Source organism: Gallinula chloropus (genome assembly GCF_964237585.1).
Source record: "Gallinula chloropus genome assembly, chromosome: 2".
Classification (NCBI taxonomy): Eukaryota; Metazoa; Chordata; class Aves; order Gruiformes; family Rallidae; genus Gallinula; species Gallinula chloropus.
In genome coordinates this window covers 104,258,653-104,281,607 of record NC_140086.1, presented here as the reverse complement: position 1 = coordinate 104,281,607, position 22,955 = coordinate 104,258,653, and the positions used below count along the sequence as shown (strand labels likewise).

At 38.1% G+C, this 22,955-nt stretch overlaps 1 protein-coding gene across 1 annotated transcript in view; it reads left to right on the top strand.

Annotated features, from left to right (window-relative positions):
* The window catches only part of CNTNAP2 (contactin associated protein 2), a gene marked incomplete at both ends in the record, with an annotated part of 1,153,104 nt that overhangs the window by 734,363 nt on the left and 395,786 nt on the right, over nt 1-22,955 (top strand). The gene's annotated exons all lie outside the window — the stretch shown is intronic.

The following is a 22,955-nucleotide window of genomic DNA, read 5'->3' as shown; positions in this document are numbered from 1 at the left end:
AACATGTCTATGAATTAGGTTGCAGTCCTAAAATTTATTAGGACAGTATATTTGGGAGTTAATGTGAGACTCTTTGACCCTATCTACACTTCCAACCTTTTATTGTGAATATTGTGCTGTAGGAAGTTTCCAGAACGTGGCAGAAATTACAATTACAATATAAGAGTAACAAATTATGACATCTAAGAAGAGGTCAGAATGAGACACTGACATTTTAAAGCATATGTTCACATATCTTGAATGTTTCTTGTGAGTAATAAAACTGAGGTACTTATCCCTGCTGGCTGCTAATGATCTTGTGGCATTTTTCATGAGGATAGCATAATTATGTGTCCTAACTTCAGTAACTCTTATCTGCTATTCTTATTTCCCCATGTCCCTTTCACTTCTCTGCAACACTTCTTTTGATCTGAGTTTCTTTGTCTGGAGTTTTCTTTACAGGCAAAATTATCATGCATCCTGGGTCAGTGCGTGACAGCACATAGTACATTATTTTCCTTCAGCTAAATCCTGTTCACAGCCTTGGTGTAAACTGTATGGTCTCGTGTTTCACTGTTAGGTAATCCCAGGATTCTCATATACTAAACTTTTATGACCGTGTGATACATTACTTCCAATCTAGTAGGAATCCTGGCTCACATGAGGCCTGTACATTGCAAAATGTTCACAGGTTCTGTAAACTTGCAACGCTCTCACCTGAGTGCCTCCCAAGTTTTAAAAGAAAGAACCTCTTTTCCAACTTATAAGGAAAATAACTACACATCCTAGCATGTTTTAAAAATAATATGTGAATTTATTGGTGGAAATAAACAAGCACAAGAAAGGATTCTACAAGTACCTAAACAGCAAAAGGAAGACTTGAAAAAATGTAGATTCACTGCTGAATAGGGCAGGAAAACCATTGACAAATAACACGGAGCAGGCCCAGATACCAAAAGCCTTCATCTCAATCTTTCCCAGTAAAACTGGTCTTTGGCCCCTCAGACCGGAGGGGTGATCTGAAATGAGAAGGACTTGCCCTCCATGGAGGAGGCCTGTGTTAGGAAGCACTTTGAACAAGCTGGACATACCTAAATCTGTGGGGCCTGACAGGTTGCACCCACAAATGCTGAGTGAGCTGGCTGATAAAATTGCAACGCCACTCTAGTTCAACTTTGAAAGCTTCTGGCAACTGTGAGAAGTTCCAGAAGACTGAGCACACGTCCGTTCTGTCTTCAAGAAAGGCAAGAAGAAAGATCAGGAAAACTACAGGCTGGATGCTGGCACAGAGTGCACCCTCAGCAAATTTGCAGTGACATAAAACTGTGAGGAGTATCTGATGTACCAGGGGGATGTGCTGATGTCCAGAGAGATTTCAGAAGGCTGGTGAAATAGGATTACAGGAACCTCCCCAGTACAAAAAGACATCTCCATACTGGAGTGAGTCCAGCAAAGGGCCACTAAGTTGATCAAGGACCTCTCAAATGAGGAGTCTGTGAGAGTTGGTACTGCTCAGGCTGGAGAAAAAAAAGCTTGGAGCAGAGGGGAGATAAGAAAGATATTTTAGAATTAAATTCTGTTTATCTGTCTTCTTCTAGATCATGTGTTCGCTTGTATTCTTTATCCTTCTTTTGCATGATAAACTTCATTTTCCTGCATCATAGATTTTCCAGTTTAAGCCTGACAATACCTAATGTTTTTATTTCATGATTTTATGGTGCTTTCTTCAGAATTCTAGCAATCAGTTTTGTCAGTGGAGCTTCTGGCTTAAATTGTAGTTTGTAGCCCACTGGGAACCATGTATTCTTCTGTCTGTGAGGACTGTCATTATCTTGTAAACCACACTCAGTTTTTCATTGAAATTGGTAGCATTTTGTCCTGTTCCACTATAATTCAGGGACAGTTTATTTGTCTACAACCGTTATGTATGATATATATTGCTTAGAAATAATTTATCTTTGTGGCTGAGCAAATTGCAGTATAATTTCACTGCTCTCACATAGACCTTTCTCCTGTTTGTAGCTATGATTTCTGAGTTATGATCTCTCCAATATAAATAATGCATTAGCCGGTAATTTAAATGTGACCTATCTTTACAAGACTGGTGACTCACTATAAAGATCTTTTTGAGTAGCTTACAAAACTTCAAGCAGGTTTTGGTAGCTGATTTATCTCTTCTGATCTGTAACATGTTGAGAAGGTTCAGCTTTTATGTGTTTGACAGTGCTGTGAGGACCCAAAGCTGCTAAGAGTCTCTTAGTATAATGAAAGGAAGTGTCTCATAAGAGAATCAGACCAACATGGGCTCTGCTAGATTATCATTCTCTAAAATCTTTGGTGGAAATGCTGATTGACACAGCTCATTTCCACTTCTGCAGTTCTGGTGATGCTGATTCTTACAGTTTGTAAAGTGTCAAGCTTTAAAGCTTTGAAAGAAGCTGTTTTAAGTAACCACGTAAAAAAGTAGAATAAAAGACATTGCAGGGGCAACGGAAAAGAGCTATGAAGTTCTTAAACTGTTTTTGTTACCAAAGCCAGTGAGGTCACTCTACTTCTCTACTGTCCTGTCACTTAACAGGTATTTTGCACAGATAGACAGCACTTCACAAAGGGACAAGGGAAAGGTAGTCACATCCATGGCATCCTATTGATACCACTTGAGAGCTCTAAATCCAACAGTGAATCTGTATCCAGCAATAATCTGGTTCAAAGGTTTCCTTTTCCAAAGGAAAGTTAAAGAGCAAAAAGACCTCTGAAGGAAGAGATAAATTTAGGGTAAACACCAAGTCTTTAGAAAAATATCTGGACCCATGTTTTTAGGATGATATAAATCCAGAGTATGTATGACCTGCACACTGCCCTTACAAGCCCTGATAAAAAACCAAAAGGCATTTTGTGGGTTAAACACTGTATTTATTCTTCCCATACATTAACGCTTAGAGTTTTTAGCTCTACATCTGTATATGGCATTGAAGGACAAACAATGTTTTCACATAATAGTATTATTTTTCATTGCATCTACTTTATCAAATATACATGCAGCTCTTAAACTTGCTATCTGCACAGTAACTCTATACAGCTGGAGTTTTGTCAAAGCCTAAATAATAGAAGATTTCCTCTCCTATAGTAGTTAAAAAAACCCCATATTTTTCAGCATTTGTCTGATAAACTATAGGGGAGTCAAATTTCCAAGGCATCACTTTTAAAGTGTTAAGTAGCCTAGACATAGTGTAACTTGACATTGAAAGTATATAAAGGAACACTTCTCATTAGAAGACATACACACCTAGAAAACCTATTTTTTTCTGCATTTTCTGATAATCCCATGTAATTTTTAAATTCTTAATAAAACATTTATTAATAAAACAAGTATTAAATATTTTGCATCATCAAGAAGAAGAAATATCCTTTCCAAGTTTTCTAGGTTTGGTAGGAACCTCATCCTGGCCTTGTTGCCATTAAATATTGCTTTAAAACTCATTTGTTTTAAGGGAAACAATACCAGATTAGTTTTTTTGTTTGTTTGTTTCCAGTAAAGTGTAAAGGTATTTGGCAGAAAGTAAAGCCCCTTATGTTCTAGCTTGTCCTCTGATATCAGAGGGCTGAGGGTGGCTGGACTTGAATTCTGAGTGATTACCAATTCATCACTGTAAGCCTGGTCACATTCAATATGGAGAACTATCACAATTATGGACACATAAATAGTACAAGGCACCTTCAGTCTCGTTGCATTCACTGAACGAGCACATCCAAACTTAAGGAGTTTGGTTGCATTCAATAAAAGCTCTCATGGCTAGATTAATGAATGATGCAATTTACTGAGGCAACAGAGTACAGATTGATGATATGCTGTCTCCAAAAGCAGGTCCAGATAATACAGCAACATAAAACCACATAAGACTACACACAGAACAACATAAAACTACTTGAGTAATATAGCACCATAAATAACTCTTAGGGATTTCCAAGTTTCCTAGGATAACTAAGTGCTCAAATCTCACCCAAGGTGTCCCTATGGGGGTAAGAGAGTCTCAGCCCATTAAGTGGTCTCCAAAGTCAGTGATGGTTTGTGATGGTATATTCCTGATTTGTTTGTGATGGTGTGGACCTTAACATTCCTCCATTCTTAGGCTATTTTTATACTATTTTTACCTATCAGGTAGAGGTTGATTAATTCTAGTCATACATACCATTATGATGATTGACATAACATTTCCTCTACCGTTTTTAAATGTATAAATTAGCAGAAACTCAGAGTGCAGGCTCAGTGAGGGATAGGTGGGTAGCTTTTGGAATGGAGGTGTGTTTTGGTATTATAATAATATTATAATGAGGAAAGTCCACCAAGAGGACACAACCTCAACAGAAAACAAAGAACTGCCAGCTCAGGGTTGCAATTAGCAGTATATCAGTACCACAGTACCACCTGGTTCTCATATATTATAGAGCCTGGCCATAGTTTCTCCACTCTGCTCCATCCTCCCTGTAATTTGTCTCAGGGTCAGCACATCACACTCACGTGATGTTGTCAACCACTCAGGCTGCCTAGGGTGGTTCCATTGAATGGATTCCTCACCTATCAGCTGCACTTCCCTTGGAAGTTTCTTCAGTGCTGTACCTTTTCTTGAAGAGTGAATACAAGTCTAATTTCTAAGTCACCTCCAACAATTATTCCACAGTTATTCTATCACTTTAACTTCAAAATATGCTTTTGTTTATATAATACAAATAAATTCTACTTAGTTATACACTGTCCTAAGTTTGTTGAGTTCTTTGTGCTGATTCCTCTGAGAGTCTCCACCTGGAGCTCTGCACATGTGTCTGATAGAGAAATCACCACACTGTGATGGAAAGAAGCCACACTTCAGTCCTTCACTATAGAATTCTGTATACATAAGAGGTAATACTTGTTCACTTATAGTTTGAAGAAACACATTGTCTATTTAAAGTACTAAGATGGTAATTGCTGTTTACAACTAAATAGCTAAGACTTTTAAGAGTGAGTCCATTTTTAGGGGTAAAAAGGAAAGATGACCAAACTCTTACAAGATACTCAGATAAGTTCAATTTGAGCACCACTAATTGTATTTTGAAAATATGATTCACATTTTAAGTATTTTTGGCATACTGGGACAGAGTCACACAAATTACCACTTTTACAGTTCTTTCAGTTTTCATTGTTCTTTACTCTTTGTTTTGAAGTATTAGAGAAATAGTAATCTTTAGTTATTAAATCTTAGTTTACTGTATTTCTGAATTGAAGTTTTAAGCTTTTCAGCTGTTGTAGATGTGCTCATTTAAACTGTGATGAATTCTTCTTAAGTGGGTTTGACATTGCTTAGTCAAATCCCTGATTTCTAAGCTGTATAGAATCCACAAAAATTGGGGCTTGGGAAAGTCTAAGAATTAAGTGCAGACTGTTCTGAAGATCTCGACTCATCTGATGCCATTTTTAAATATAATTTATTTCATAATTTTTTGTTGAAACTGTAAAGAGTGGCTGCACTATGCCATGGTATGGAATTACTTGATATGACCTTGATTTCCATGCTCCGCATCTGAGCACTAGAAAGCAAATAAAGATATCTTCAAATTAAACACTGAAATATGCAATTGGCACAGTGATCCAGGAAGAGAACAAGAACGTATTTGTTTTCCAAACTTGAAACATTTCATTTTGCTATTGACCATTTTCTGAGTTATCTCTGTAGAAAGAAAATCTTTCCTTATTTGCCTTTTCAGCTTTGTTTTGCAGAGCTGTATGTAGGTCCTTGTTTGTCAAAAAAAGGAAACACAGGCACCTACCACAGAACCTGTCTCAGAAAACCTATTTTATCAAAGCTTTATAGAAAACCTGGATTCTTCAAGAGGCTTTCAAAGCTTTACTGACTTACTTCTATTGGACAAATCCACATAAATAAGAGAAAAAAAAAACTAGTTCTAGTTTCACCATGTCAGGTTTGTAAATGCTGATTCATGGTGTCTGCTTTGTCTTTGATTCAGAAATACTTTTTATGGCTACAAGCAGAGCATTAGTACTAAGGCTACATCCTAAGCACTGGCACTGTAAGACTTAATCCACCTGTACACTTGTTCCTTCACTACAAGGACATGATTAAATATGCATATCTGAGGACACCCTGTATATACAAATATTCAATTACATTCATAAAATATTGGGTTCCACCAAGATTCTTATGATCTTATTCAGGATTCTTTTTCTAATCAGTAATATTCACAGTGGGTGTTAGCCTATTCTCCCTAGTAACTAGTGATAGGACAAGAAGAAATGCACTCAAGTTGTGCCAGGGAATGTTCAAATTGGATATTAGGAAAAATGTCCTCACCAGAAGAGCAGTGAAGCATTGGAACAGGCTGCCCAGGGAGTTGATGAAGTCACTAGTCCTGAGGCTGTTTAAAAAATGGGTAGATGTGGGGCTTCAGGAGATGGTTTAGGGCTGACAGTTGGACTTGATGATCTTGAAGGTCTTTTCTAACCTTGATGATTTTATGATTCAATGATTCTATTTATAACTGTAAGAGGTAGAAAGAAGAGATGTATATCTAATGGCAATAGTAGCCCTGAAGTAATAGACCAAGTTGGCTAGATATACTGCTGCTATTGTTAACGTTCACCTGGACTCCAACTAGGAGAGAGGGAGAGAGCAGTACTTACTCAGAGTCTGGGGAATGGAAACAGGGCAATGTATTTGGAAATGAGAAAGTCAGGCCAGGAGATAAATATAATTCTATGAAAGAATCACAGAATATCCTGAGATGAAAGGGACCCATAAGGATCATCAAGTCCAACTCCATTTTCACGAGACAGAAAATTCAGTTAAAACATTGTAGGTAAAGTAAGTGGGGAAGAAAGAGTCATGTATGCATGCCTGTGGTGCCTCACCTGAGGTTATTGCAAACTTACTGTCTTACCATGCTTATTTTGCAGCTACAGCCCAGCATAGGCATATCTAAACATCTGGATGTTCTCTGTATTAATCATTCCTACATTACCTACTGCATGTAAATGTAAGCAATCATTCAGGAAAGAGGAAAGAGCTACAAAGTTCTTGATACCAGCAACATTTCATTCAGAAAAGTCTTTGTCACAGTTTTGCGTAGATGGGTGCTGGTAGAGAAGGGGGGGCTGCTGTGAAAAGCAGCTAGAAGCTCTCTGCAGGCCCCAGAGAGTAAACTGGCCAATTCAAGGCCAGACTTGCTGCTGGCCAAGGCCAAGCCAATCAGCAATGGTCACAGCACCTCTGTGAATCACATTTAGGAGAAAAAAAAAACCCCGCAGGCAGCTGCATTTTGCCACCAGAGAAGGGAGTGACAAGATGTAAGGAGCTGTGCAGACACCAAGGCTGGTGCGGGGTGGGGAAAGGAGGCGCCTCAGGTGCTGGAGAGAAAGATGCCCCTGCAGCCTGTGGAGAAACCCATGGTGGAGCGGGTGTCCCCCCGCAGCCCATGGAACAGGCTGAGACCCCACCTACAGCCTGTGGAGAGGCCCCACACTGGAGCAGGTGGAGACATGCAGGAGACATACTTTGTGTTGAGTCTGCTTTGCCCATGATGTTCATTACAGGATGATCCCTCCCTTTCTCTTGACTCCCAAGCCTCTCAATATATAGTTTCTCCCGTGTTCAACTAAAAAGGGGAGTGATAGACTGACTTTGGTGGGTGTCTGGCCTCCAGCCAGGCCCAAACCACCACAGACTTAATGCAGGAAGTAGTCATTTCAGCATTTCTTATCTTGTATAACAGTGCAAGGATTGGTTTCACTAAGTTAAAGTTAAGGGGAAAATACTAAATAGGCAGAGCAAAATTTGAGGAGGAAAAGCAGTCAAATCATTAAGTATATATGCTTAAGGATAATAAGCTAAAATGAGTAGTTTAATTTGTTTAATGTATCTTTTATGGTCAACAGAAGACTGAGGAAGACTCTTCTACTGAAAGGCAAATGACCAGCTATCATCTCTAGGGTTTAATAATCCTTTCACTGCTGCAAGGTCCACATTGTGTAATCTCATTTATTTATCATTAATCATGGATTTTTATTTTAGTAATGCATAGCATTAGCCACCTTAATCTTAAATTACATTAATCTTAATATTTGTGTCCATATTGCATTGAAATGTAAATAGTGATGGTAGGTGATTTAATTTTACATAAGCAGTCGCTTGTCTTGCAAAAAAATAAAGAAATTAAGACAGCATTTTTATAATACCTGTGCATGTAGTGATTAATACTTTGTAATTTGGTATGTTTTATCTCATTAATATTGAACATAAAGCAGAAACCTGTTTTGGTAAGTGAATGGAATAAATCAAATACATGTTTTTGTTTTCATGGCTAATTCTGTAATCTTTCATTATCAAAACTTTTGGCTAAGAAGGAAGTTTTCTGCAAGACCCACACTATATTTGACGTATAGCTGGCACTTCATAAATAATTGAACAATGGAAAAGTCTGTAATTTTTGCAGCAGTGACTACAGTTCCTTCTTCTGTGAATATGGTATGATGTCTCTTTGCATATAAGATAAACAGATGGCCTTAGCAGATATCCAGGAAGCAGTCATAACATACTGAGTTTAAGAAAAATATTAAAACAGAGACAAAGGCATCTTTTTCAGTGCTGGTACTGTTGGTTGCACACAAGTGCAAGTATTGTGACATGGAAATGAGTTGGTTATATTGTTTCATGGTTCCCACAGCTGTTGATTGGTCTCTTAAATGACCCATGTCAGTGTTCTTTGGAGTTTTAATATATTTGATACTTGTGCAGCAATTGTTGTAAGCATTTCACAGCCCTTGCCAAGATGTCTTCTTTCCACATTCCGACTTAATCATTCTCCTCAGATTTTAAATACTTTTGCAAAAGTACAGTCTGTCCCAAAGGTTAGTTGAATCTGCCAGGCCCAAAAATTCTCTTTACCCTCCTTCCCTCTTTACAAAGTGACTGTTCTGTAATACAGTGCAGAGCTACCCTTTTATAAGTCCTCTCCAGTAAAATAGACTTACTAGATGTACTCTTTAGGTGCAGTCCCTGAATGACTTTTGGGAAACCATTTTATTTAAGTTAGCGTGTTGACAATCTGTTGTAATCTTACCCAGAGATACACGCACAATGTGAGTAATGGCACTTGAGGTGGCATCTCATCTCTTTCCTGTCCTTCTCACTGTATGTGTTGTTTCCTTGCTGTCTTGCTTTGAACAGCCCTCCAATTTCTGCTTTCCTAACGTTTGATTCTCTAACAGTGCTCATGCTTGTGATTAAACATTGTATTTTCCCCTCATTTTTTTCTCTCAGACTTTTGTCATCTATACACAGGTTCTTTCTGCGGCCTACTTTTTTTTTTCCTATTAAATTTCTTTGTTAGCATTGATGCACTTGATGCACAACCAGTTTAGACTGCTCTCATGTCAGATCTACTGTTTTTCAGTCTACCTTCTCTCCTGGTTTTGGCTAGGTTAAAGTTAATTTTCTTACAAGTAACTGGTATAGTGCTGTGTTTTGGATTTAGGATGACAATAATTAGCACACTAATATTTTAGTTGTGCTAAAAAAAAGTCAAGGACTTTTCAGCTTTGCATACTGGTCTGCCAACATGAAGGTGAGAGTGCCAAAGAAGCTGGGTGGGGACACAGCCAGGACAGCTGGCCGAAATTAACCAAAGGGGCTATGCCATACATACCATATGAGAGCCAAGGGGATCCTGGGGTGTATCAGGAGGAGTGTGGCCAGCAGGTCAAAGGAGGTGATCCTTCCCCTCTACTCTGCCCTGGTCAGGCCCCACCTGGAGTACTGTGTCCAGTTCTGGGCTCCCTGGTATAAAAAGGACAGGGATCTCCTTGACAGAGTCCAGAGAAGGGCTACAAAGATGATTAAGGGCCTGGAGCATCTCCCCTGTGAGGAGAGGCTGAATAAGTTGGGGCTGTTCAGTCTTGAGAAGAGAAGACTAAAGGGGGATCTAATTAATGTCTATAAGTACCTTAAGCGTGGAATGCAAGAGGAATTAGCCAGCCCCTTTTCAGTGGTCTGTGGAGACAGGACAAGGGGCAATGGCTGCAAGTTGGAGCACAGGAAGTTCCGCACCAACATGCGGAAGAACTTTTTCACAGTGAGGGTGACAGAGCCCTGGCACAGGCTGCCCAGGGAGGTGGTGGAGTCTCCTTCTCTGGAGATATTCAAGTCCCATCTGGACGCCTCTCTGTGCAATATGTCCTAGGGAGCTGCTTTGGCAGGGGTGTTGGACCTGATGATCTCTCGAGGTCCCTTCCAACCCTTACAGTTCTGTGATTCTGTGACATCATGCTTTGTATATAACTGGGGGAGTTGGCCAAGAGGTGGCGCGGCTCAGGAGCTGGCTGAAATTCAGTTCTGAGTGGTGAACAATTGTACTGTGCATAATATGTTTTGTATATCATTATTATTGCTACTAATAGTAGTAATAGTGCTACTAGTAGTATTATTCCTATTATTCTCTTTCTTTCCTGTCCTAATCATCTTTCTCTTAACCCGTGAATATTACCGTTTCTTTTCGATTGTCTCCCCATCCCACTGAGGTGTGGCGGTAAGTGAATGGCTGTGTGATTGATTTAGTTGTCTGCCAGGTTAAACCACACCACCTTCTTCCATATGGTATATTCTCATTTACATTTCAAAATGAAAACATGTTTTAAACTAAAAAAAAAGATGCTTTTGATTTTGAACATGTCAAATGGCACGTTTCAAGAATTTCAACATGTTTTCCAACATTTGTTCAAGTTGAGATATTAATCAAATCTGGTCCTTTCCTCTGAACAGTCTGTTTCAAGGAAGCGTCAAAAATTTCATGACAAACTTTCTGGAATGCAAAAGCAAAATATTGTGTAGGGATTTTTCCTTCTTTTCCACTTCTATTTAAAATAAAAACTCTGCAACTATCTACTAGCCTGTCTTTACTCTCCTCGAATACTAAGTGGTAAGCCAGTTGCATGAGCTGTTTCAGAACCAGTGCTGGCAGTATGCTAGTGTTTATTTCCTTTCTGGCTTATGCTTTGTGTGCTGATTTTCTGGAGTAAATTTTCGTAACTGAAATGTAAACCCTTGAGAAATCAAAGCTTATAATAAACTGAAATACTGACAGAGCCTGAACTATGGTACCCAAATTGCAGTGCTTCAAAAGCAGAAAAATATAATCAAGAGCTTCTAAACTACACTAAATTATAGTCTATCAATTTTTCTATAGGGCAATCACAGGACTATTTAAGTAGAATAACAAATTCCCAGCAATAAGCTATTTGTAATTAAAATTAACCATGCCAGGATTGTGTCATTACAATTTTTACAGTCAAGTAATGTTATTAAAACAGTTGTATCTGCATTGTTACATTTTCCTTAAAACCAGTTTTGCTCTCAGTATGAATTGTTTTCTTGAAAGAGTTTCCCATTTTCATAAGTTTGAAATTGTCACCATTCTTGGAAAAAACATGTGTGTGTGTTTATGAATACTGAATGTAGGTGTGTGAGCATGCATGCACATACGTATGTGTACTCACACCTCTTTATTTAATACTTCAAGAGTAAGCCTTCTGGTTTCAAAACAGTACATTGCACAGGTAATAAATTAGATGTTTATTGCCTACTGTACATATCTGTTTACAGCAAATTGGAAATTAATTGAATAATAGGTTGTGAGTAGAGGATTGTATTAGTGTATTTATCAGAGCTGTGTCTGCACTGCAGCAGAGCTGCTAATTCATTGGCACATCCTTGCTTTTGATGTCTTTAGAGTACAACTCTCATTATATTGCAATTTATAAAAATGTTTTAGGACTTCTATAAAAGAATAGAATACTGATATGCAGTAAGGACACACACAAAGGACAGGGGGATAAGTCAGTTGAACCTATATGCTTTGTATTTTAAATATGATAATTTAACTGAGCATATTGCTGTTTGTGATAGATGGCAGAATTGTCACAGTAGAGGAGAAAAAGCAGTTTATGTAGATTTTAGCAAGTGATATAAATATGCTCCATGATGAGCAGGAGGAGAATAGCATAGGGTAAAATATGTAAAATAACTAATTTCTGTGTTACTATTTATTATCATTGTTATTCCTGATGATTGTGATAAGGAATATCGTCTATGATAACATCCGACACAAATATAAATTAAAATCCTTTTTCTGATTCAAAAATCTCTCAAACTAGAAAAATGAAAAATGTGAATAGAGAAAAGGGAAGAGTTACAAATGAATGTGCACATTACATTATCTCTAATGAATGATGAACACCATTATGGTTATTGGGTGTATGGGTCAGCTCAGGGAGAATGTTCCACATGAAAAATAAACCATGTGTGAATACTATTTATGTCTGATTAATTTGTGGTTGATCCAAGTCAAATTTGAATTCATGACTCAAAGAGCCTGGTCTATATGTCCATGCCAATATTTAGCAAACGAGTTTGCAAAGATGTACAGCAAGAAAAGCATGCTGACCTCAGCTGTTCCTTTGCCATACATAGGATAACTAAAAGTCTTGGTATGTTTATTTTTGCTTTACCAAGAAATAAGGAAGATTTTAGTTTCTCTCAGAGGCAGGAGAAATAAGTGTCCTTGACTTACATGTTCTGCCAGGGATTTAATTATGAAACTGGTATTTATACCAGTTGTCACTAATGAATGTGTCAGAAACATTCATTTCTATTTCATGTTTGCTTTGTTGAATAGACTGTGAGTTTTGCTTTACTGCCAAGACTATGTTTTTGTTTTGAAGGGGAAGAACCTTCAGTGTTCAGGCAGAAAGTGTCTTCTGCAGTGCTTACACAGCAGACCTTTTGGTCATATGGTTACTGGAACTATTCACTGGATTTAACAATATAGAATCTAAGCATTAATGAAAGATTCACAGTTTCTGTCAAGACTTCAGGACTTATCCTTGCTTTACCTGCAAATCAGTGCTTGTAAGATAATTGATGTTCTAGGCAAGCTTCCAGATCATGTCTATCACAGTGATGAAACTGGCCAGATTCCTGACAGTTAATGATGGTAAAGAGTAAAAAACAAAACGAAGGTGGTTTAGGTGAATCACAAGTCATTCATGCCAGGCAAGTAAAAAACCACTTGCGGTTGTGAATTTCTTTAGGAGTGCCACCATTTCGAACTATTTTAAAATAATTTAGGCAAACTGCACTTCACAGTCACATTAGTAGTGCTAAATCATGTTTTACCTCGTTTCCTTTAAACCACTAAGCCATAGTAATAAAGCACTAACTTTCAATATCTTCAACACAAAACCTACCAGTTATGAAATGCAGTTCCATCTGATTGTCATAGCCAGACTATTAAAATAGGATGCTGAGCCAAGATCATACTTACATCAATTGTAGTTGACAACATCGTACATCTCCATGACCATCAGTGTGATTCATATGCTATAAAATTGCAAATCAAGATGTATTTAATAGGCTGCCCTTTTTGCGTATGATGCATCAGGACTTTTATCACCTATTTGAAGATCAACATGAGATAGCTGTTGTTCCTGATTAATACACTAATTACCAAAAGAAGTAATGCAAATTATAAGATCTGTTACGGTGTGCACCAAGGTGTGGAGTAGTGTTGTAGCCAAGGGCTATGATAACCCATGTCCAGTTTTGACTGGCACAGCAAGGGGGTTTTAATACAAAAATCAGCCATCAGTTGTGCAATCATCTTTATTACTGAGTAATTCTTTACATTACAGAAGGAAACATAAAGTTTTCTAATTAGCAGTTTATTTATTCCACAAAAGATAAATTTAGAAGTAAACCCATTTAAAACAAAACTCTATAAAATTCTGTATTTGCCTGGTGATTCAGTTCATTATTACTGGTGTTTATTATGGGGGGATATAATAGTCACTGTATTACATAGGCTGATGACTGGTCTACGTGCACTGATAATTATAATCTTCTAAAGAACAGAAATTGCCTCCAAATGTCTAGTGTGGATTATAAAGTGAAGTTGATATAAAATCTGTAGCTGAGTCAAGCTGTAAAATGCAGCAGTAATAAATAATAAGCAAGACACCGAAGAATCAATTTTATTGTTTGTTCTCAAGCCCAAACAGTCTGTTTTTCTCTACCAATTTGAAATACCAAAAGAAAGGTGATTAAATGAATACAAAATTAATGCAGTCAGATTTTGAACAGGACAATACTTGAAAGGTTTAAAAATTTCTTCATAAAAGTAGTAAGGAAAAAACATGTGGTTCTTCTGGGGATTCTCAGTTCTTACCACTTCTCACATCCCCAAGAGGTCTGAATTGTGCCATGTTGGCAAAGTTCGGTTAATGACCAAGTGCCACTTCTTCAACATGTTTCTCTAAATAATACACTCAGATACCAGTCCAAAAAAGTGCTATACAGAGTAGCTCTCATCTGCACTAGAAATCCTTAACCTGGTTACTAATTAGGCAAAGCTCTTCACAAGGTAATGAATAAAGTTAAATAAAAAAACATTGGAGAGGGATTATATTATATTTAGCAGCTGGCCTTTCATAACAGTTTTTTACTTTCTTTTGTTTTGATCCAGTTAACAGACTTAAGATAGTATTTAAGATAGATGCAGATATTCTTATTTACACAAGCTGAAGACCTGGCCCCAAGCTTGTGGATTAAGACATTGTGTAACAGAAATTGTCTTTTTAATCCAGCTTGATTTTTTTTAATTAATCTATTTATGAATTTGTGGCTTTGTCCTTTGCCCCTGTGAGATTATCACAGCATAGTCTAGACAGCATTTCAGGGTCAGGATGTAGCCCATGTGCCATTTCCACCCAGTTTATCTTCTTATTCCCCCCTGCCCCACCCCAGAGGAGATGGAGAACAGCAAAACAAGTGCTCCCCAATACACTCTTTCCTCCTGCTACAGCTTCACACAGATCTGGTCTCCTGTTAACATGAATGAGTTTCTAGGAACTGACAGAAGGGATACTAGGGCTGGGATAATCCTTGTTAGCAGCTGCACTAGATTCACCTTCCCCAGCTTTGATTCAAAAAAAGTGGCAACAGTTTGGGTTGGACAGAAGTACTGGACAGCCAGCATAGATCCATAGGTTATGCAGAACAGGTACAGGAGGTTTTCTGCAAGAAAAGCAGAAAAATGAGTTGTCCATCTGCAGTTGCTTAAGTGGAACCAGCGTAATTTAATTTTTAGGAGATAATTTGTGAAGTGCTCTGAAAATTAAAAGGAGTAGAAGATAAAGGAATAATAGGTCTCTATACTGTGGTACACAAAATAAAATCTGCTTAAATCCAAGAGGATCACATAATCCAAATGCATTAAGTGTGGTATTTTTCTTTATGCATTAGTCCTTCATTAATCCTTCTAATACGAACACCTTTGAATAGCACCTTACTGGGTTGAAGATAACACTGAAAAACTGGCAGCCTTTTCTAGGAATACGCCCTAAAGGAACTTTGCTTAACAAAATGTCACTGAATATTTTAATATTGATTTGCTCTTTGTAAATCATGGTGCCAAACATTTTGTTTTGATCTCACGACAGAACAAGTTAGATAACATCCACCAAGGAAACATGAAGGACTTGTTTTATAAAGGCTAGGTCCTTCTTGGTTTAAGAAAGTGTTTAGTTCTACCACTGTTAATCATAGGCATCTGTAGACTAGCTTAGAAGTCAGCAGCACATGAAACTAGTTGAGGAATTATTGTGAATCTGAGTAAATTTTTACAAACACTCTTACCTGCCCTTTGTGTTGCCTTGCCTATGAGATCCGAATCCTGTTGCTGAAAATATCAATCACTATAAACACTTGTTATATTGTAAGAAATAATCTTAAAGGCCATACATGTTTCTACTTTTACTTTTATTTGTGGCACTGCAAATCAGGGATTTGCTATGGAATGGGTAATTTTAGTCTGATGCCAGTACAGTAGGACTCTGCAATAGCAATGTGTCCTTAATTGCATAGTCTTACTGTTCAGTACTACTTTTACCATGACAAGTGGAATGTGTTATATTGCTCATTAAAGAGCAATGTCAGTGCAAACAGATGCATGTTTAGAATATTTTTGTGATTTTGTTACTGGTTTACAATAGCTCATGTAAGTAAGCCAGATCTATTTAGTGATTCAGGCTGCCAGCGGAAAGCCTTATTTATTGCTTTTACAAATTATTTTCTTTCTATGTTGTTTTATAGACCTGATCTGTCATGGTCTTCTTGAGAAGTCAGGTTACCCTGTACAGACAAAAAAATGTTAAAAGACACTTTAATACTCTTTGAGTGGGTGTTAATGAAACTAGATAGTGACAGAATATCATACTGAACAAGAATAGCAGTATGTGTTTTGAAGGATCTTCACAAGAAGTGGTGATAAAGGGTGTGGTTCTTAAAGAGATGTTTGGAGGCAATAAAAAAGGCATCTAACAGAAAAATACTGTTAAGACCATTCAAAACAAAGTGGTGATGGTTAGTTCTGAGGCAGGGAGATGAGCAAAAAAAGCAGAACAGAAACAATTTCAGAGAGAAATTAGAGGAGAGGTGTAAGCAGGAGCAAGATTAGATAGGGGTTTGATGATGAGAAGGAAAAGATTAAAATTCATTAAGGATAATTCAACCCATCTTATTTTCCATTGCAAAAAGCCTTTAATGCTTTAACATTTTGTTCTGCTATACAGAAATTCTCGTGCTGTCATTATCACTGTCGCATATAGGTTCTTTTCAGTATGGTACTGGGCAATATGTGTCAAATATCTTGTGTGTAGTTCCTTCCTTCCTTTTCACCTCTCAGGTGGAGAAATAATTGCAAAGGTGAATGGTTTCTTTTGTGATGTTTCTTGGCTTGGGTGCTTCTAATTTATAAAAGGGAAGGGAAGGGAAGGGAAGGGAAGGGAAGGGAAGGGAAGGGAAGGGAAGGGAAGGGAAGGGAAGGGAAGGGAAGGGAAGGGAAGGGAAGGGAAGGGAAGGGAAGGGAAGGGAAGGGAAGGGAAGGGAAGGGAAGGGAAGGGAAGGGAAGGGAAGGGAAGGGAAGGGAAGGGAAGGGAAGGGAAGGGAAGGGAAGGGAAGGGAAGGGAAGGGAAGGGAAGGGAAGGGAAGGGAAGGGAAGGGAAGGGAAGGGAAGGGAAGGGAAGGGAAGGGAAGGGAAGGGAAGGGAAGGGAAGGGAAGGGAAGGGAAGGGAAGGGAAGGGAAGGGAAGGGAAGGGAAGGGAAGGGAAGGGAAGGGAAGGGAAGGGAAGGGAAGGGAAGGGAAGGGAAGGGAAGGGAAGGGAAGGGAAGGGAAGGGAAGGGAAGGGAAGGGAAGGGAAGGGAAGGGAAGGGAAGGGAAGGGAAGGGAAGGGAAGGGAAGGGAAGGGAAGGGAAGGGAAGGGAAGGGAAGGGAAGGGAAGGGAAGGGAAGGGAAGGGAAGGGAAGGGAAGGGAAGGGAAGGGAAGGGAAGGGAAGGGAAGGGAAGGGAAGGGAAGGGAAGGGAAGGGAAGGGAAGGGAAGGGAAGGGAAGGGAAGGGAAGGGAAGGGAAGGGAAGGGAAGGGAAGGGAAGGGAAGGGAAGGGAAGGGAAGGGAAGGGAAGGGAAGGGAAGGGAAGGGAAGGGAAGGGAAGGGAAGGGAAGGGAAGGGAAGGGAAGGGAAGGGAAGGGAAGGGAAGGGAAGGGAAGGGAAGGGGGAAAAGGAAATGGTGTGGAAGCAGGGAAAAGGTCTGTATTACATAGCAGAGAACAGTGAGACTTGTGATGGTTCTTCACTCCCAAGGGATTTTATTTAACAGGCAGTGTGGACATTTAGCTTCTTGCACAAAAGAACTTTTTATCTTCCTCCTCAAATGAACTCTAAGCCTAAGAGTTGGAGTCAATTACTATACACCTTAGGCACAATTTTCCTGAGGACGCTAGTCAGTGTATTAAATATCCGTGCCCTAGGGCGTATAGTCCTTTAAAAAGACTGAGGTAGGGACCAAAAGCTGTTGATTTACAGAGGTTAAATAGAATAGTCACGACACTAACAAAACTACAATGGCCTAATGAGAAATTAAGAGATTGAAATAAATACTTTCTGGTTTTTACAGGGTATGAAAATACCTGGATTAGAAAGGAGTGTGCCTTCAGGCAGTACCAAACATACTTAAGTCATTCCTGATGTATGTTATATTGAGTTTTTCTTAAAATACCATTTTCCACTGATGAGCCTTGTTGCTTCTTTGCCCATTCCCTGTGGACATTTGTAACAGTTTGTAATCTTCCTGTTTCCAACAACTTTTTGTACAGTTGACAGTCAGTCATTGCTCACTTCTGCTGAATAGGGCATGAGAATTCCTTCATGGGTGTTTCATATCACTCTCCTGCTTATATCCACACTGCCCGCCTTTATTCTTGTTTTTCATATTAGTAATAGTATTGTGGGTTGGCTTTCTATACTGTATGTTGAATTCCCCAGATCCCTTTTTGTGGAATTGTTGACTGGCCAGACTCTTACCCCCACACCCTGGTCATTCCTACCTCAGTGTCAGATTTCTCACATCCTTTAGATGTATTAAAATATCTTGTATTTCAGCGTAGCTTCTCAAAATATTTTTATAATCTACAATCCTGAAAAGAGCAGCCTCTCCCAGGTCATGTCTTCATGCAGAAGAAACACCTTCTATCGGTCCCAATTCATTTGGCAGAGGCAGTTCCCTATATGTCTCTGGCAGAGGAAGGGAGGGTTAAGCCAGATAGTTCATTCTGCTCCTGGTTGCATGTTGTCATGGGACTCAAAGGCCATTCCCTGTGGTCTGACATCTGTCTAATTAACTTGTGAGGAGGAAAAGACCATTGGTAAAGATGGCAGGTGGAAGTAGCCTTACTGACAATAAAATAATGTCTGAACCACAATGCTGTTCTTGGTTGCTCCAAAGGTGCGTTTGGGAAAAAAAACATGGATTGCTACAGACTGTGTGAGCATCCTGTTCCCAGTTTCCTTTCTCGGACAGCCTAAGGTGGGAAGAAGCTTAGTGGTTTACTAGATATTTGTATATAGCATCTCTGAAGTAATTTTAAAGCTCAAGCAATGTTAAACTTTCAGCACATGGATAGAATATTTCTATGCATTGTGCAAAGTATATCTGGACAGACAGTGAGGAAAAAAGTGTAACATACAGTTTTCCATCATCCTGCTGGAAGATTAGAGGTACAATCTGCAGTTTTATAACACAGACAGTTGATGAAAACATATATTTTTTTTTAATTAATTTAAGCAGAATTTACTATGAATACAGTTTAAAAAAGGCCAGTTCTCCAAGTAGTGGTTTGGAGAAATACCATACATACATTAAAAAAGTAGGGCATTCTCAAATATTGCCAGAAAAGGAATGGAGTGGCATGGGTTTTATTTAGGAATGGAAATTTGGTCTATTTCTTTGGTCTGTGTAGTAGGAAAAAAGAGATTCTAGATCACAGAATCATAGGGGTAAATGATAGATAGGGTAGATGATACACAGTTAGAATACTTAAAATAAAAGGAGGTAAAAATCTTTGAGTTGACTCCTACCACAGGTCAATGCAAAGCAACAATATGTATACCAGTGATTATGGATGAATATTGCTAATATTCCTTAGCTTAAATATTGCTAATAAATCAGGACATAAAAAAGAAATGACAGAATAGCAATTATTTAGGATCATAGCATAGTAAGAAGGCACCAAGAACACACAAAAACTAATTATATAGTAGTTGGGAAAAATGCAATAGATCTAGTTTGTCAGATGTCAATAAAATATCTGATATGCTTTAATGATGGAAATCTTCCAGGGAAGATGGAGTTTGAGAGAGGAAATGCAAAGTGAGTTGTGAACTGCAAAAGGAATTGCCTCACAATTTATACCGATGGGTTAACAGCTGGTTGAGATTAGAGTTGCTCAGAGATCAGTGCCAGAGCTGATTCTGTTTAATGCTTCAGCCTTGGCTCAAAATTAGGAATATCTTGATCCTTACAAATTGTGCTGATGATATAGATTCAGTCTAGAAAGATAAGCAGAAAGATTCGGATGATAGCATGGAAGTTATAGTAGAGTGGTGCTGTTGACTACAATAACAAGAATGTTTCTGCATAAAGATGGAGTTCATTGGTTGGGAGTGATTGAAGAGAACGATGTAATGAAGGTATTTAAGGTATTGAGCAACTTTAGGATGACTTTGAGCCACTATTCTGAAGTAGTCAGGAAAATGCTATGTATCAAGCAAAATAATTTCAGTAGAGAAATGCAGAAATGTTGATCAACTCTGAAATCACAGAACATTGGTGAGACCTCCTGCAGAGTACTGATTGTGTCATAATTGCAAGTGGGAAAACAGCTATGAGGAAGAACAACTATAGAAAATGTATTTTCCAACAGACAACTGGTGTCCGTTAAAATACCAGCTAAGAGAAGTTATGTGTATGTAAATCCCAAAGAACAGAAGTTAAGACATAAGTCAATGTTACCAAATAAAATACCAGACAAAACAATATCTCTAAACTCTTGATGGGTAAACTTTGTGGTGGAAATTAAAGTGTATTACACTTGAAGGGAAGAAGTTCTAGAAATGCTTTTCAGAAGGACCCACAGAGCAAGAAAGTTCTCAAAATGGAATCAGCAGCAGTACTTAAAATTTAAATGTACACAATGGGAAAGGACACAGCTCAGTGACTAGGAACTTACTTCCAGTTCTCTTTTATGGCAGCTTCTAACTTAAGAGCCTGGTTCAGGAGGGAAGTGCACTTTTGAAATTGTCCATTTTTTATGTAATGGAGCCGTATTCCTGAAAAGGCAGCTAAAGAGTGGAATTGCCTGGCAGCATAGTCTTTTAATATAAACAAGCTGCAAATAGAGTATGTGTTGGGTTTTAGAGTATACATTTTGTATGTATACTAAATGATAAGCATGAAGTAGATAAACTGCATGATTGCATATGCTTAAATAATTAAAAAAATACAAATTTCCCACCAAGATGTATGCTGAAATATATAGGCAAGGTACCTTCTATCTTAACCAGTATTTTTATCTTATCATCACTCCAGGCAAGAAAAGCATTTGAAAGGTAATGGAGAAATTGTTTTTCGCTCAATACCTCCACTGAATTTAAAAGGGGTGGGGGTTTTGTTGTCTTTTCATTCTGGTTACATAAAATTTCCCATAAACTCTATTAGAATGCCTAAGATTTGTCCAAAAAGTGGACACATGAGTGGCATATCAAGTTACAGAAGTTTGCTAATGTGTTTAATCGAAAAAAAATCTTGTTGACATAATAAGAGAAAAACTGAGGGTGAGGGAAAGACTTAAGGAAATGATCCTATAGTCTGATTAAAACTCCAAGCTCCAAACCAAGGCCAGGTTGGATGGGGCCCTTGGCAAGCTTGTGTAGCTCCAGGCCTGCAGGTTGGTGGCCCTGCCTGTGGCAGGGGGGTTGGAGCTCTATGATCCTTGGGGTCCCTCCAACCCATGCCATTCTATGATTCCGTGATTCTAAAACTCCAGTTAGCACTACTATTGAGACATAATTTCCTCCTTACTTCTAACTACATTGCAATAAGAACAGGGAAAAGCACATGAGTAAAAAAGAAATTTTGCAGATGCAGGCTAAGTTAGTCCAACCATTGCACTATAAGTATAAAATTAGCATCAAGGAGTTTACTGAATATCTCTGGGTTTATGACTTAATATGCTCCATTAAATGATACAGATAAATACCTGTTTTTCATATTTTCCTAGATTAGGTCATTTACCTCAGTTATATAGTCAATAATGCAGTATCTTTACTAGTTATGGTACAATAAAAGTAAGTTATATGACACTAAAATGTGAAAATAGTTGCTGGCATTACATGTGAGACTTCATTAAAACAGCTGGTGGAATTCCCATAGAAAAATGTTTAGTTTGGTCCTTGGAAAAATACTTCTGAAGTAATGTGTGTTCAAATGTAAATGAAGAAGAAAATACATCAAAAGCAGTTATTTTGAAAGGCTGGAAAAAATACAAAACCTCATTCAGATTTAGGAACTTCTGTAGACTTTTGTGAGCTTATTTTTTAAATGCTTTCCCTACTCTAGTACCCACCAGCTATGGATTTATATGAATTGTTCATTGTTTGGGTGTTTAGAAATGTGCAACGATACGCTCTTTTCTTCTGTGATGTTGAGAGCACAATAGAAAACCATCACTTATTAGCTGAAGAGCAATAATCAGCTCTGTTGGTACATTTTGCATGCCACACCTCCAAAATGAAATTCACCCAGACACCGTTAGTTTCAGGAAGTTGCTACGTAGGCAAGGAAAGCTGTCCTTGGATGTTATTTAATAGAGTACTGTTAACTATCACAGGAATATGATGAAATTCAGATTTATCTTAGCAATAAGCATACTTAAATTGTAAAGCATTTATGAAAATATTTTTGTCCAGTAGGGGTTCTCCTAATTTTTGTTTTTAATAACATAATAAAAATATGTAGTTCATAAATTAGATTTGACCAACTCAACATGAAAAATCCCCTAGTTCCTGATCAGAAATGCAGAATCAGTACTAAGTCTGACTGGAACAAATTTAATAATAATAATAATTAAAAAAAAAGGTTATTTGAATGGGTATTTTAAAGCCCAAAGGAAAGAAAAGCAATGGGTTCAAAGGTGAAAGTATGTGGTAATTCTTATTATTAACTAACTAATAGAAAAGAAAGTGGCCAAACTAAAATCTTTGAAATTAAATTTAGGTAATATTTTGAACAATAAATAAATGTTCTGCTATAACTTTGGTTCTTGGCATTTCACTCTTTCTTTTGGATTCCTCTACTCTTCAGCAACAGTGTAGCTGGAAAAGAAAAGCAGGTGAGTGGGAGTAAGGTGAACTTGTGAAGAAAAAAAATTACAGCTTTTACATTGAAGCCTATTGATTGTTTTAATAATGCAGCATTAGTAATTTCCATCCCAGCCAGCAGGCAGTCTGCCTTCACTTTATCCCATTGCTGGCAGCAGGAAGAT